Raw genomic sequence first — 13991 nt, 5'->3', positions numbered from 1 at the left:
CCACCGCACTTATAAGCTGCCCTAAACGAGCCCTTAATTTTTTGAAGTCACATAAAAAAATATTTCTATTATTAATCTTTCTAAAATGGAATACACATTTTTTTGTATGTTTAGAACATTAAGGTAGGATAAACATAGATATTAGATTTTAAATATTAAATATGTAAATGTAAATTTACCATTTACTTTTAATGTTTTATTGTTTTGGTTTGATTTGAGGTTAAAAAGGTAGAGTAAAATATGATAAAATATTAAGTATTTAATATGCATCACATGTAAGAAATTTTATGAAGATATTTCATGGATTCAATTAATATTTTACAATGCTTAAATTTTTCGTGTGAGTTAAAAAGCTAATTCATCTTGACAAATTTTCTATTAAACACAAATTTAAGAAAATGTTTAGTATCCATGTATATTTTATATCATTTATATGAGTTTTTCATATTTGGTATACTTTTTTTTTCATTTATTATTTTAAAAAAATATATTATAAATATCTTTTTTTTAGTTGTATGTCATAACAAAAAATTACAAGCAAAATGTCATTAAAATCTAACATTAATATTTTTAAAATTTAATCATTTATTTAAAAAAAGAAGTAATTATAAATATTATAACTTTCTTATAAATTCTCAATTAAATATAATTATATGAACATATGATTTATATTTTGATATAAGAATATATCAAAATTTATTTATATAATTTTTAGTTTAGGAAAAACAACTCTTGGAGATTATCTGTTCTTAAATAGAGAATGTGTCTTATTTCATGCTGAAAATGAGACAAAAAAACATCTTTTCTTTCCCAAATGTTACCTTTTACTTCTTTTGAGTGGAAATGCCTCCCCACCAAGTGGGATAGGGGTTTTGTTGTTATTGTTGTTGTTGTTCAAAATTGTTACAAGAGAAAAAAATTAATAGAATTATTAGGAATTCATCTTCTGCTAAAGTTCTTATCACGAAAATTCGAAAGGCTATCAAGCTCAAGATGATATTCCCACTCAAATAAATAAATTATATAATTTATGATAAATTTTTAGATATGTGTTCTATTTCTCATCTTTTGAAGATTTGGTAAATCGAAGCTGTCAGTTTTTAATCTCTTTGATGGACGTCAAATTAGTTCTATGAGAGATTTTACGAGCTATGATATTTTCCAATGGTGTCAATATGACTCAATTGACTTTCAAGTTTTTTTCACTTTTTGGTTGCAATATGCTGATTATTTCTTTCAGTTTGAGGTATTCCTTCTGGAATTTAATTGGGTGATATTATTTTTTTTTGAATTTTTTAAAGAGAAGAGGGAGAATTTTATTACTAAACTTTGCTGAGTAGTTTTTGGCTTAAATCACAACAACATAGTTATGACTATTTATAGGCATGAGAGACTAAATCTAGAAACTTCTAAATTCTTACATTTCATTCAAGAAAAAATATATTCTAGATTCTGTCTAATTAAATATTTGAGTACTCTCATTTAATAAAATATGCCAAAATATTTTTTTTAATACTATTTAGAAAATTCTAGGATAATGAAGAGTTAAGCATCAATCTTATCTCCTCCTTGATGCGGATTTTGACTACTCCAATTATATTGCATAATAGTTTGAACTTTTCTCTTGAAAGTGCCTTTGTGAATATGTTTGCAAATTATACCGCATTCTTGTACCGCTTTTAATTTTTTGATTGGTCTTAGTTTTTCTAACAAAAAATTATTTGATACTAACATGTTTACTTTTGTGATTAAATACAATATTGCAAATGCTATAGCTGATTTGCTGTCGCAATAGATTTGTATAGCTTCTTTTTGTGGCTTATCCATATCTTATAGTATGTATTTTAGCTATATAGTTTGACGCATAGTTGCAACGACTGCAATATATTCAGCTTCAACTGATGATTGTGCAATCGTTGCTTGTTTCTTTGATGTCCAAGAAAATATTCCTGAACTTTGTGTGAATGCATATCTGGAAGTGTTTTTCATGTCATTCAAAGATCCGAACCAATTACCTTTAGTATTTCCAATTAGTCTTGAATTAGGAATGGATTCGTACTAGATGTTATAGTTCTTTGTTCCTTGTAAATATTTAAGAACTCTATTTGCTAATCTATGATGAACTTGGCTTGGACTTTGCATAAATCAAGAGAGAAGACCTTTTCATACATGATGTTTGATCTCATAGCCGTCATATAAAGTAAGATTCAAAAAAGAATTTAATAGAATGCATCCTTTGGTGCATTATCATCCTTCATAAGTTATTCTTGTTTAGTGGAGTAGCAACTATCTTTTAATTATTTAGCTTAAACTTCTTTAAAAGATTTTTTGTATATGCATATATATATATATATATATATATATATATATATATATTCGTGAGATGAAGATCCCTCTTTTATTTTGAATTACTTCTATTCTAAGAATAAAATGCATCAAACCTAAGTTTGTCATCTTGAATGCTTTCATCATGTCTTCTTTAAAATCTTTGATCATCTTCTCATTATTTTCTGGATAGAGTAGGTCATCTAAATATATGGAGACAAGGAGAGTGTAGCTTGTACCTTGATTATGGAAGTATAATTTTGGCTCACTTTTGGTCCTCCAAAAGCCTTGATATATGAAATTGTTGTCAATTCAACAATACCAAGCTATTGGAGCTTGCTTTAATCTATAAAAGCCTCCCTTAACTTAAAATCTTTGTCTTTTTAACCTTGTAGTACAAACCATTGAGGTTGTTCTACATAGATCTCTTTTTCTAAATAAATATTTAGGAATGTATATTTTATATCTAGTTGATATATCTTCTACTTATTTTTTGTTGTAAGTGTAATTAATGCTCTTATTATATCATGTCATGCAATCAAAACAATTGTCTTATTATAGCCAACACCAAAATTTTATGAGTATCCCTTAGCAACTAGGCTTATTTTATAATTTGAATTGATTTTTCAGGATTGAGTTTTATCATGTTGACCCATTTGATTTCAATTATCTCTTTTTCTTGTAAAAAGTCTACTAGCTCACATGTCTTTTTTATCATCTTTATGTCTTCTTCCATAGTTTTTCTCCATACTTCTTTCTTTAAGGTTTCTTCAAAGTTTTTTGGCTCCATGATTGTCTAGTTACAATGCTCATAAAATTCTACGAAAGATTGTGTTCTTAGTTGGTGATTCTGAAGATGAATGTGCATCATGATTTAGATATTGTATAGGTGCTTGTGTTGATGATCCTGTTTGATTATTGACTTTTTGAGCCTGTTGATATGTCAATGTCATTATGTTGACACTCATTTTCTAATATTTTCTATCTTCCAACTGATTGAACATCATCAACATATTCAACATCTCAACTAATGATAAGCTTCTTTGTTCTTATGCTATGGACTTGATATCCTTTAGAATGAGTATTACAACATATTAAAATTCTATTTTCTTTTTCTTTTCATCTAATTTGCTACTTTTTTTCTTGTGGAATATGAACATAACAAATGCAACCAAAAACTTAGCTGTTTTGCAAATGGATTCCTTTCATTCCAACCTTCAATTGTTGTCTTATCTTTCACCGTTTTAGTTGGACATTTATTTTGTAAATAGGCTGTAATATATACAACTAGTGCTTAAAAACTTTTTGAAAGGCCCATATCCATCAACATGGTTCTTTTTGCTTTCATTATAGTTCTATTCTTCCTTATAGAAACTCGCTTTTACTTCACGTATTTTTTTAAAGTTATTTAAGGTATATTCCTTACCTCTATCACCTCTTATTGTCTTCAAGTAGTAACCACTTTGTTTTTCAACATAAGTCTTAAATTTTTTAAAATGTCAAATACTTGTGATTATTCAAGCAAGAAATAAACCAATGTCATTTTTATATAGTCATCGATGAAAATTATGAAGTGTTTATTTTTCTCTAGTGATGGAGTATGCATTATTCCACAAATATCAGTGTGGATAAGTTCTAATGATTCATTAGCTCTCCATAATTTGCATGATGGAAATAATTGTCGATGTTGTTTACCTAGGAAACAATCTTCACAAACATCATTGATTTCATATTTTGTATGGAGATCTCATATCATGCCTTTCTGATGGAGAATCCTCATCTCATTGAATTTGAGATGCTCAAGTCATCTATGTCATAGCCATGACTCATCTATTTGTGTTTTTATTGCCACATTATTTATGCATCTCCACTGAATAGGAAAGCACATGTTCGTTTTTATTTTAATCTTTGTAATCTCAAGAGATTTGTCCTGCTTATCATATATTGTACAAGTATCTCCCTCAAAATTCAAAGATTATACTTTCTTAATCATTTAGCCCATGCTAAGTAGATTTTGATCAATGTTTAGGACTAAGTGTACATAATAGATGTATTTCTTACCTTTTCTTGTGTTAATGATTATGGTGCCTCTTTCTATTACCTCTATAAAATCACCATTTCCTATTTTAACTTATGCTTGATTTTTTCCACACTACAAAAAATTCATGTGATTACTATAACTATTACCAAGATACCATGTGTCTTTCTTTTCTTCTACTGCAACTTGAAAAGCATAAAAGATATTTTTATCTTCATTTTTTTCTTCTGAGAAATTGAATTTTTTATTTTTTTTTAAACTGCAAATATTTTTAGTGTGTCCAAATTTATTATAATTTTAGCACCGTGGTTTTCCTTTAAAGCAATAATCTTTCTTCAAATAACTTTTTCTTTTGTAAATGCCACGTGAAAGATATTTGTCGCATTTTCCTTGATTATTTTATATTTTAAAATTTTCTTGTAAATTCTCTCATCTTCGTTTGATTTATGAGATTGCAATTTTATTTTAGTTTGAAAGACATTTTTTGTAGTATTCTCACATCTTCTATTCAACCTTCTTTTATATGCTTCAAGAGAGCTTAATAGTTATATTAGTGATAATCTTTCTAGATCCCTTGATTCTTCAATTGCATGATTTTATAATAGTATTTTTTATACAAGAATTAGTATCTTTCTACTATTTTATTGTTAGAAATGACTGTTCCAAAGGCTCTTAGTTGATCAACTATTTCATTTATCATGGAATAAAAAACTTTTGTGGTCTCTTTATCTTTCATTTTAAAATTCTCAAAAATCTCGTTTAAAATTTTGCAATTTGATGGAGCAAGGCTTTTTAGTTCCTTGAAACTCCTTCAATAATGTGTCTCACGCTTGTTTTGCAATTGTTGTGCTCATGATTCAAAGAAAGATGCCATCTTCCATTGCTTGTTATAAGAAAAAAAAAAGCTAAGTTTTTTTTTTGTTGATTCTTTTCAAACGCCTTCTTTTGATTTGTTAAAAGAGTTGAAGTATATGTCTCTATTTTAGGAGCAAAAATAGGTCTTTATTATGATGGACCAAAAGTCACAATTTTGCATCGAAGATTGGAATAGGGACACAAGATCAGTTGAAGTCAGCCATTATAGACATATTAAAATTGCACAACGCCCAACGAATAATCGAACGAAGCTTTGATACCAATTGTTAGAAATTTTTTGAAGAGAAGATGGAGAACTTTATTACTAAACTTTACTACGTAGTTTTCGGCTTTCATGAAAACAACACAGTTATGACTATTTATAGGCATGAGCTATTAAATCTACAAAATTCTAAACTCTTACATTTCTTTCTAGAAAAAAATACTCTAGATTCTTCCTAATTAAATATTACAGAGTATTCTCATTTAATATAAATATCTTAGAATCATCAACCATAAGCGTACCTTTGAAGATCATCATTTCTATCATTTGAAACCTTATGGTTTTGTTGAAGTGTTGGGATTTATGTTGGTGTTGCATGATAAGTTGGTTAAAGAGTTTTTTTTATTTAAGATGAGTGCATTTAGAATTCATTTTACTAATTATCAGAGATTTTTCCTACCTCTCTCTATCTTCACCCTCTTAGGGCATGAGTGCAGCCTTTTTTACTGCAAGTTATGAATGGTGTCTATTAATGAAAAAAAAAATTATTAAAAAATTCATGTTTCAACTTTATGACACAAATTTCAAAAAAAAAAAAAGTCAAGATCTTTTAAATTCATGATTTTTACATATCTAAAATAAAGTAACACATACCTGTATTCATAATGAACAAAATTGATCTTAAAGAAATTTGATCTTGAAGAGAAAAGAAAGATTTGCATACAAAACCACTCAACTTCTATGTAATTAAATATTTAACACATAAGCTTCAATTTTTACACATAAATCACCTTATCTATGCATGAAAAGGTGCATTTAAATTTTTAAAAGTTAAAATAATTGTTTTATTTATATGATATAAAATATATGGGGGTTAAAAATATAAAAAAGTAAAATTTAGGAGTTAGATATGTAAATATATATGTATTGGGTGGTATGCATGTAAATACCTCAACAAAAATTGCAATATAGAGGTTAACACCACAAATAAACACTAATAGATATTGTACTGAGCTTCCCAAGATTGTATCATATTATTTCTCAGGTGAATAATAATAATAATAATAATTATTATTTTTATAATAATAAAGAAAAAAAGTCTAAGCATTTTTATGGAATCATTTTTATCTTTGACTTTAGTTAGAGAATTATATACATATTTTATTATTTGTTTTTAAAAACAAATTAATTTTTTTTAAATACATAAGATACTTAAAAGTTATTTTTAGTATTTTTAAAAATAACTAAACATGTTACAACTTTATCAAATATATTTTATTTAAAGTAAAAAAAAATGAGGAGATTTCAAGAAATGTTTGTATCACAATGCACGGATCTTGATGCATTTTGTGCTTAAAACATTTCAAAATCAAATTTACGACCCTAATTTTAACAGGTTTATAGTCAAGCTGAGCATCTTAATAAGACAAACTTAATGAGGCTAAAAGTGATCCAATCTGAGCCTAAATAAGCCTAGATTAAACACGAATCTTGATGCTTTAGTGCATCAATTGCACGACTAAAGAGTATCTAAATTTGATATGTTTATATAAAAATTAAGCAGCTCAACAAGACAAATCCGAAAAACTAGAGATCATCTAATTGTGAGATTATTATTAAGGCACACAAATATTGCAAAAATTATCTATGATCAAGAAAATTAATGTGAACGGCTAATGGAGTGTTTTGAGATTATAACTATATTTACCTAAATACCACTAAAAAATTTTAAATAAGCTCACATTGTTCAATTAAGAGGAGAGAAAGAGAGAAGAGTTAACTGATCCAATATTTCACAAAAGCAAATATAATAAACAAAGAAAAATTTCTTAAAAATTCTCTTAAATATATGTAGTTATATATTTTTATGAATTTTTGATTTTATATTTTTTGATTTTTTATATTTTATCTCTAAATTTTCTAATTTACCAAATCTATTTAATTTACCGTTACCTTTCCCGGCAACGGCGCCAAAAACTTGATCTCGAAAAATATAGTTGTGTAAAATTTATAAAGTTGACTCCGCTTTAAAACGATGCCAAAATCTTGATATAGTATTTTATGAATAATAATGTTAAGCACTTAATGTTGAGATTCTACGCAAGTATACGTATCATTATCAAGTAATATAAGACTTTCTATTTAGGTCCCAAATATCGATCTCACGAAGAAGATTTAAATTTGAAATGATAAATTAACTAGGAAATTCACAAAAATAAAACGAAATTACTGTCACTAATTTCAAATGTTTGAGATACTATCAAAATTAAATTATTAACTACTGACAAAATTTAAATGCAAAGTTTAAAACAGTAACTAATAAACTATGTTTATGAGATAAAGTTTTCGAATATGAAAAAGCATCTTTCCCACTATAATGAGTTTTTGGTGAAATGAGATGAAATAATTTGTTTAGATATATATTGTGTCAGATAGGAGTAATTTTAATTTTGTACCCTGATTCAGTTTTATAGAAAATCATTAGCTAATCTCAGGTTTAGTCCCTAAATCCGTGGCTAGGCTAGGAGGATACTGACTCTCATTCTAGAGCTCCTCTCTCACTTCAGAGTTCCTACGTTCCCTGCTCTTGAGGGCTAACATCTCACTTTAGTTCTTAAACACTAAGATCGAATTGGGGATTTTGGTCTGTCACCCTAAAAAATCTCCAATTTTACACCCAACAATGTATATTTTCCTATTTATTTGTACTTAATTATATGAACAAAATACTCCTTCATAGAATTAAATGTGATTCTCAGTCTGTTGTTGAACTGATACTCCATTTCCCGGATAATATGTTTCACAACAAATTTTAACAATTCAATTGACCAAATCAAAAAGTAAATTAAGAACAAAGTGGATAAACCATCACAATTTATTTTATATTTTAACATTGACACATCCAAATTATCTCTTCATTTCACCATATCTCGGAGTAGGGAGAAAGATAAAAGAAACTACTCAGACTTCATGAAAAAAATATAACAAAACATAATTTTCATATATAAAAGAAAGTTCATACAACAATAATAAACAAACAACACTTATCTGAAACTTTTTCTCAAAACAAATCCCTTGTAGCCTCTCTTAGAAAATGTAGGAAGAAGAAATCTCTCACTTATCTCCCTCTCCAACACTCTTAGAGAAGCATTCACACTTAAACTCACCACAAAATTCAAAACTATAAAGAAAAATAAATGACTAAATGGACTCGGAGTGGCTATAGGGAATGTGGAGTAGTGTGGAAGAGAGTGGAAAGAGATTGAAGGGTGTGAAGGGGCACAAAAGGGGGCCTTTTCTGATCAATTTCAGCTCTAAATAGAGCCTAAAGTCGGTTTTCCAATATGTACATTCAAAAAATCTGCAAAAAGCATCCAAATTCATTGAATATTCTAGAAATAGGGCTTGCTCTGACATTGGGGCCTTCGAAGCCCATTTTGGCGCCATCAGCGCCAGTGGTCCGTGAATAAAATCCGTGCTCTCTGTCAAATGACACCGTTGACACCCAGTCTAGCACCATAACATTTCTTCAAAAATTATATTTTGACTCCAAATTCCATCCTTTCTGCTTCTTTTTTGTTCAAAGTCCTAAAAATTAACAACCTATAATAAAACATGAAAAATACATTCCTTTAAAGTGCAATATCACAAAAAATGAGTATAAATATGGGTCTAAAATGCATATATTTTTGGTGTATCAATAGCCACACTTACCTCCTCCGCGTGAGGGTTGAGGGGGCTGCCTTCATCATGATCATGCTCGAAGGTGTCATGACCACATCAAAAGATAGATCCCATGACGTAATTACACCATGGGATGGTGTGACCATACATGAGCTTCCTTCAAACTGTTGAGAGCCACCTTCAGTGTGACCATGCCCGAAAGTAGTGTGACCATGCCGCCCATAATGTGGATCCAAAAATATTAAGGGGTGTATTCTTGACATAATGTGGATCCAAAAATATTAAGGGGTGTATTCATATTAAGGAGTGCTTCATCTTGAACCTTTCTTCTCATCATTAATGTGAGACATAATTTTCTCTTATCTAGATCTTATCCATGATATTGAGGCTCAAATTATTGATGATAAAATTATTAATTCACATCAAAGATAATTTGAATAATATTCTAGTGAACTGAAACACAATCTTATAGAATTGCATAAACTCCTAAAGATGGAAGCAAATTGACAAATAAAAGATTTTTTTTTCAATAGAACCAATATGTGAAATTTACTCATACCCAACCAAACACATCTAAGAGTAATATTTTGAGATTCAAAATTTTGAATTCCTTAAATGACCTAGGCCACTAAGAAAATCCAATCAGAGGGAATCAATTTCAATAAATTTATTTTTACCTTGTGATGTTGCGAGAGTGTGCAACGCTCATGCATACTCTCTCGTAGCTCAAGGAGCCCATCGAGACATTACTAGATGCATTCCATCTCAGAACTAGGATTTACCCTATCATGATCATGCTCGACAACAACTACCACTTATTTATGAGGGTTCTCCATCCTACGGCAAGCCAAACACTCATTCTGAGGGATGTGTGGTCTGATCCAGTCATTAAGAGCTTTTTTGTGTCATGTGCCTCAATTAGTGGACTTCTGAAGAAAAAAATAAAAAAATGATTAATGATTGGGTGTAGCCATGCCAAAATTGGGCATTGCCACGCATACCCCCTCCACATGAGGGTTAAGGGGGGCTGCCTTTGGCATGGCCATGCTCGAAGGTGGCGTGACCACATCACAAGATAGATCCAATGACGTAATTATGCCATGGAATGGTGTGACCATGCATGACCTTCCTTAAAACTGTTGAGAGCCACCTTCGGCGTGACCACACCCAAAGGCAGTGACCATGCCACAAGATAGAGCCCATAATGTAATTACACTATGAGACAATGTGACCATGTTGAACCCCATCAACAGATTAGTGCGACCATGCCCGATCCCGATGTGACCACCTGGCCCACCCAGATTTAATACTTTGCCTTGCAACCCCTTTGGAAGCGTGATACCTAGAGCCAATTTTTTAGGTTCTTTTTAAACATGTGAAGTTATCCTTGGGCTTGTTAAAAGATGGAAAATTAAACCCTTTTTGGCATGTCCTAAGTTTCCTTAATTATCCATTTTTTGCTTGATTGAGGGGGGCACTTTGAGGATTTTGCATGGGGAGGTTGGTTTAAGCTGCCTCTCTTCCTTATTTCACCCTTCTCCTCTCACTTTTAGTTTTGAGCTGAAGCTTGGAGAGCTTGAGAGGGCAAGGTAGAACTCCATCTTTTTCCTCGATGAGCATAGGATTTTTCTTAAAGCTTATAGCATGGAGCAAGGAAAAAAGGAGGAATACTCTTCATCATCCACAAAGAGAAGCTCAAGGGAGTTGGTTATCTCTCAACTTCTCCTTCTTCTTCTATCTTCTTCCTCTTCTTCCATTATTTGAGTGTTTGAGGAGAGCTTTTTTTATGAGGAGCTTGGTCAATGAAGAAGCAAAGCTTCTTCTCTCCTACACCAAAGGAGAGTTTCATCCTACCTTTGGGAAAGGCCTCAGATCTTTGCAAGAGCTTGAAGCTTCTCAAGAGTCTAGATGGACTCTCCTTCTAAAGGAGAGCTTATTTATTGTTTAGAGGAGGAGTGGAACGACCCTCACTAAAACTTCACAGGAGCTTAGAACCTCACTGGAGTTTTGTCTTCCCTCTCACCATTGTAAGAGCTTCCTTCTATGAGAAAAAATGCTTCAAAATATCGTCGCTTGGGTGAACTCCTCAAACCCTTTGCATTTTATTTCTTAGCCGACCATAGGGATAGATTTTTCTACGTGTTGTAGTTTTGTCACCCATACGAGGAAGGTATGACTGGCCACCTGGTATCATCTAGCATAATCAAGCGCTTGTTATTGGATGGTTCGATTGGTCGAATGATACCGATCACCCACACTAGACATGTTGGACTGTCGACACTAGTTGGCATGATATTATGCCTATTGATTGACTGTTTATTTTTTTAGAGGAGGCCCAAGGTTAGGAAGATTTCGTTGGACACATTCCTAGCGAATTTGAGAGATCCCCTTATGAATTCTTAGATCTCCACCTAAGCAGGCCGGAATCCTAGTTTTCCCTTGCTTTGACATTTCTAACCCTTCTTAGAGGGGTTGAGATATTTGGATTTTGTGAAATGAGAAAAGATTTATAGTTAGCTCACTTCACAAAATCATGATGGTTTGTAGAATGGGAAAAGCTTTGTAGCTAGTCAATTCCTAAATATTGTGGAGAGTTTCTATTTTGGAAATACAAAGGTGAAGCTTCCTACACGCCTTGTCAACGTAGGAGGTGGCTATGCCACATATCTATGTGCTAAACTCAAGGTAGCTGAGTCAGGGCACTAGCATGAGTATGACTCACTATTGACCGTAAGCACATGTTTCATGTTGGGTTTGTATGCATCATAAACTTTGCATGTTGCATTACACATTAGCTTGACCTACTGCCCTAACATGGTCAACCTCACACTTTTGATCGACCGGGCACCCTGTCACAATCAACCTCACACTTTGGTCCGACCGATAGTCGCAGTTCGGTCGACCAACCACTTAGTTCTAATTAGCCACCCCGACTCAATTTGCCAACCACTTTGGTCTGATTGACCGCCTTAGCTTGGTCGAGCAGCCACTTTGATTTGATTAGTCACCCTGGCCTAGTCAACCGACCACTTTGGTCCGATCGTGTTCTGCTTGGCTGACCCGACTTGGTCGACCGACCACTTTGTCTGACAGACTGCCCCGACCCAGTTGACAAACTACTTTGGTCTGACCGGCCGTCCCGACCTAGTTGACTTTCTAGTTTGTTCTAGACAACTGATCCTGAAATTGCTTAAATGCAACAATATAACAATAACTTTAATTATAATTTTCACTTATATTTTCTTACTTCGTAACAGAACCAAAAACTTGATCCTGAAGAAAATAAGAATTTAATTTTTCAATATATATATATATATATATATTGAGATACTACGCAAGTATATGTATCGTTATCAATTAATATAAGACTTTTTTAATTAATACCTGAATATCGAAACCCACGGGAAAATATGCACTATTGAACAACAAACTTTTTATTCTTAAAAGACAATTACTTAAACTAAAGATAATTTGACAGTAATTAAAATTCAGATCTTTTTGGTATTTTTGATATTTTGACAAAACAATAAAATTTCTAAAGATAACTTGAGTTTATGTAAAGAAAAACACTCGATATGAAAATACCTTTCCGCCTTATCATGAATCAGTAATAAGTATAATAATTTTGTTGTGAAAGTATGCAAATTGTGTTGTGCCAAATATGAGCAATTATATTATTTACCCTTACTAGAGATACTATAAAGAACATTGGTTAATTTAAAGTTTGAATAGTTCTGAAGACCAATAGGCAGGGAAGATACCAGCTCTCACTCTAGAGTTCCCTCGATTCCCTCCACCTGGAGGATAAAATCTTGTATCAGAACCTAAAATAATAAATCAAGTTGGGGGCTTTAACCTGTCACTTTAAAGTCCTCTAACTCTAAACTCTTCAAAGATTTAAATCATATGAATTACATTCTAATTCATACAACCTCATATGATTCTTTCCAATTGTTGATTGAGACAATACCAGCCTAGTTCTTACATGTTATCTCAAAAAATTTTAACATCTAGATGGGTCAGATCAAGAAGTAAATGAAGCGCATGGAATTAAATCATCACAACTTCTTCTAGCATTAAAAATTAATACTCTTCACAACTTCCATCCAATACATTAATTACTTATCATTTTAAAGAGAAAGATAAAGAAAACTACTCAAAATCCATGGAGAAAATAAAACCACACTTCAGTTTAAAAGGAGAAATCATTGTCAAACCAACAAGAACTCTCGATTAAAAACAAAAGTAGTTTAAAAACAAAGATAAAAACTTATTTCAAATCCTCCACCTAACTCTTGAAGTTCCTTTGAATCTCTTCTCTTTTACAACACTCTAAACTCACAAAATAAAACTAAAAACAAAAGAAAAAAGTAAATTTTGTGGTGCCTGAATCTCTCCACAAGATTCTCCACAATCTTCTCAAGCTCAACACTCTCTCCCTCTCAAGCCCCACCTCAAATGTCTCAACTTTCTTCTTTTATAAATTTCCTAAGAGGTGCCTCATAAATTCTTCAAAATGTGTCCAAATTTGATGTATTCTCCAAGGAATGCCTCCTTTCACAAGTCTTTTAATAATATTTTTGTTCCTAGTGGTCATAACCACCCTCTTTAGCCAATAGGTGCCTCAAATGTTTCTTCAAAATTCGGCCAAATGAATAAAAATGCCAAATAACTACCTCTGGCGCTTAAGCGCGGGGCCTCTGACGCTTAGGCTCGGCCTTCTCTATTTCACAGGCGCTTAAGCGTCAGATCTGACACTTAGGCGCCAAAACACTTTAGCATAATTTTCACCTCTTTGCTTCAAATTTGATCCTTTTTCACTCCTTTTAGCATTTTTCACCTTTTTTACTTGTACTTGAAAGAAAA

This window comes from Phalaenopsis equestris, unplaced genomic scaffold, assembly GCF_001263595.1.
Source record: "Phalaenopsis equestris unplaced genomic scaffold, ASM126359v1 Scaffold001176, whole genome shotgun sequence".
In the NCBI taxonomy this organism is placed as follows: Eukaryota; Viridiplantae; Streptophyta; class Magnoliopsida; order Asparagales; family Orchidaceae; genus Phalaenopsis; species Phalaenopsis equestris.
The sequence above is the reverse complement of the archived record's forward strand: the minus strand, read 5'-3'. Positions refer to the sequence as shown.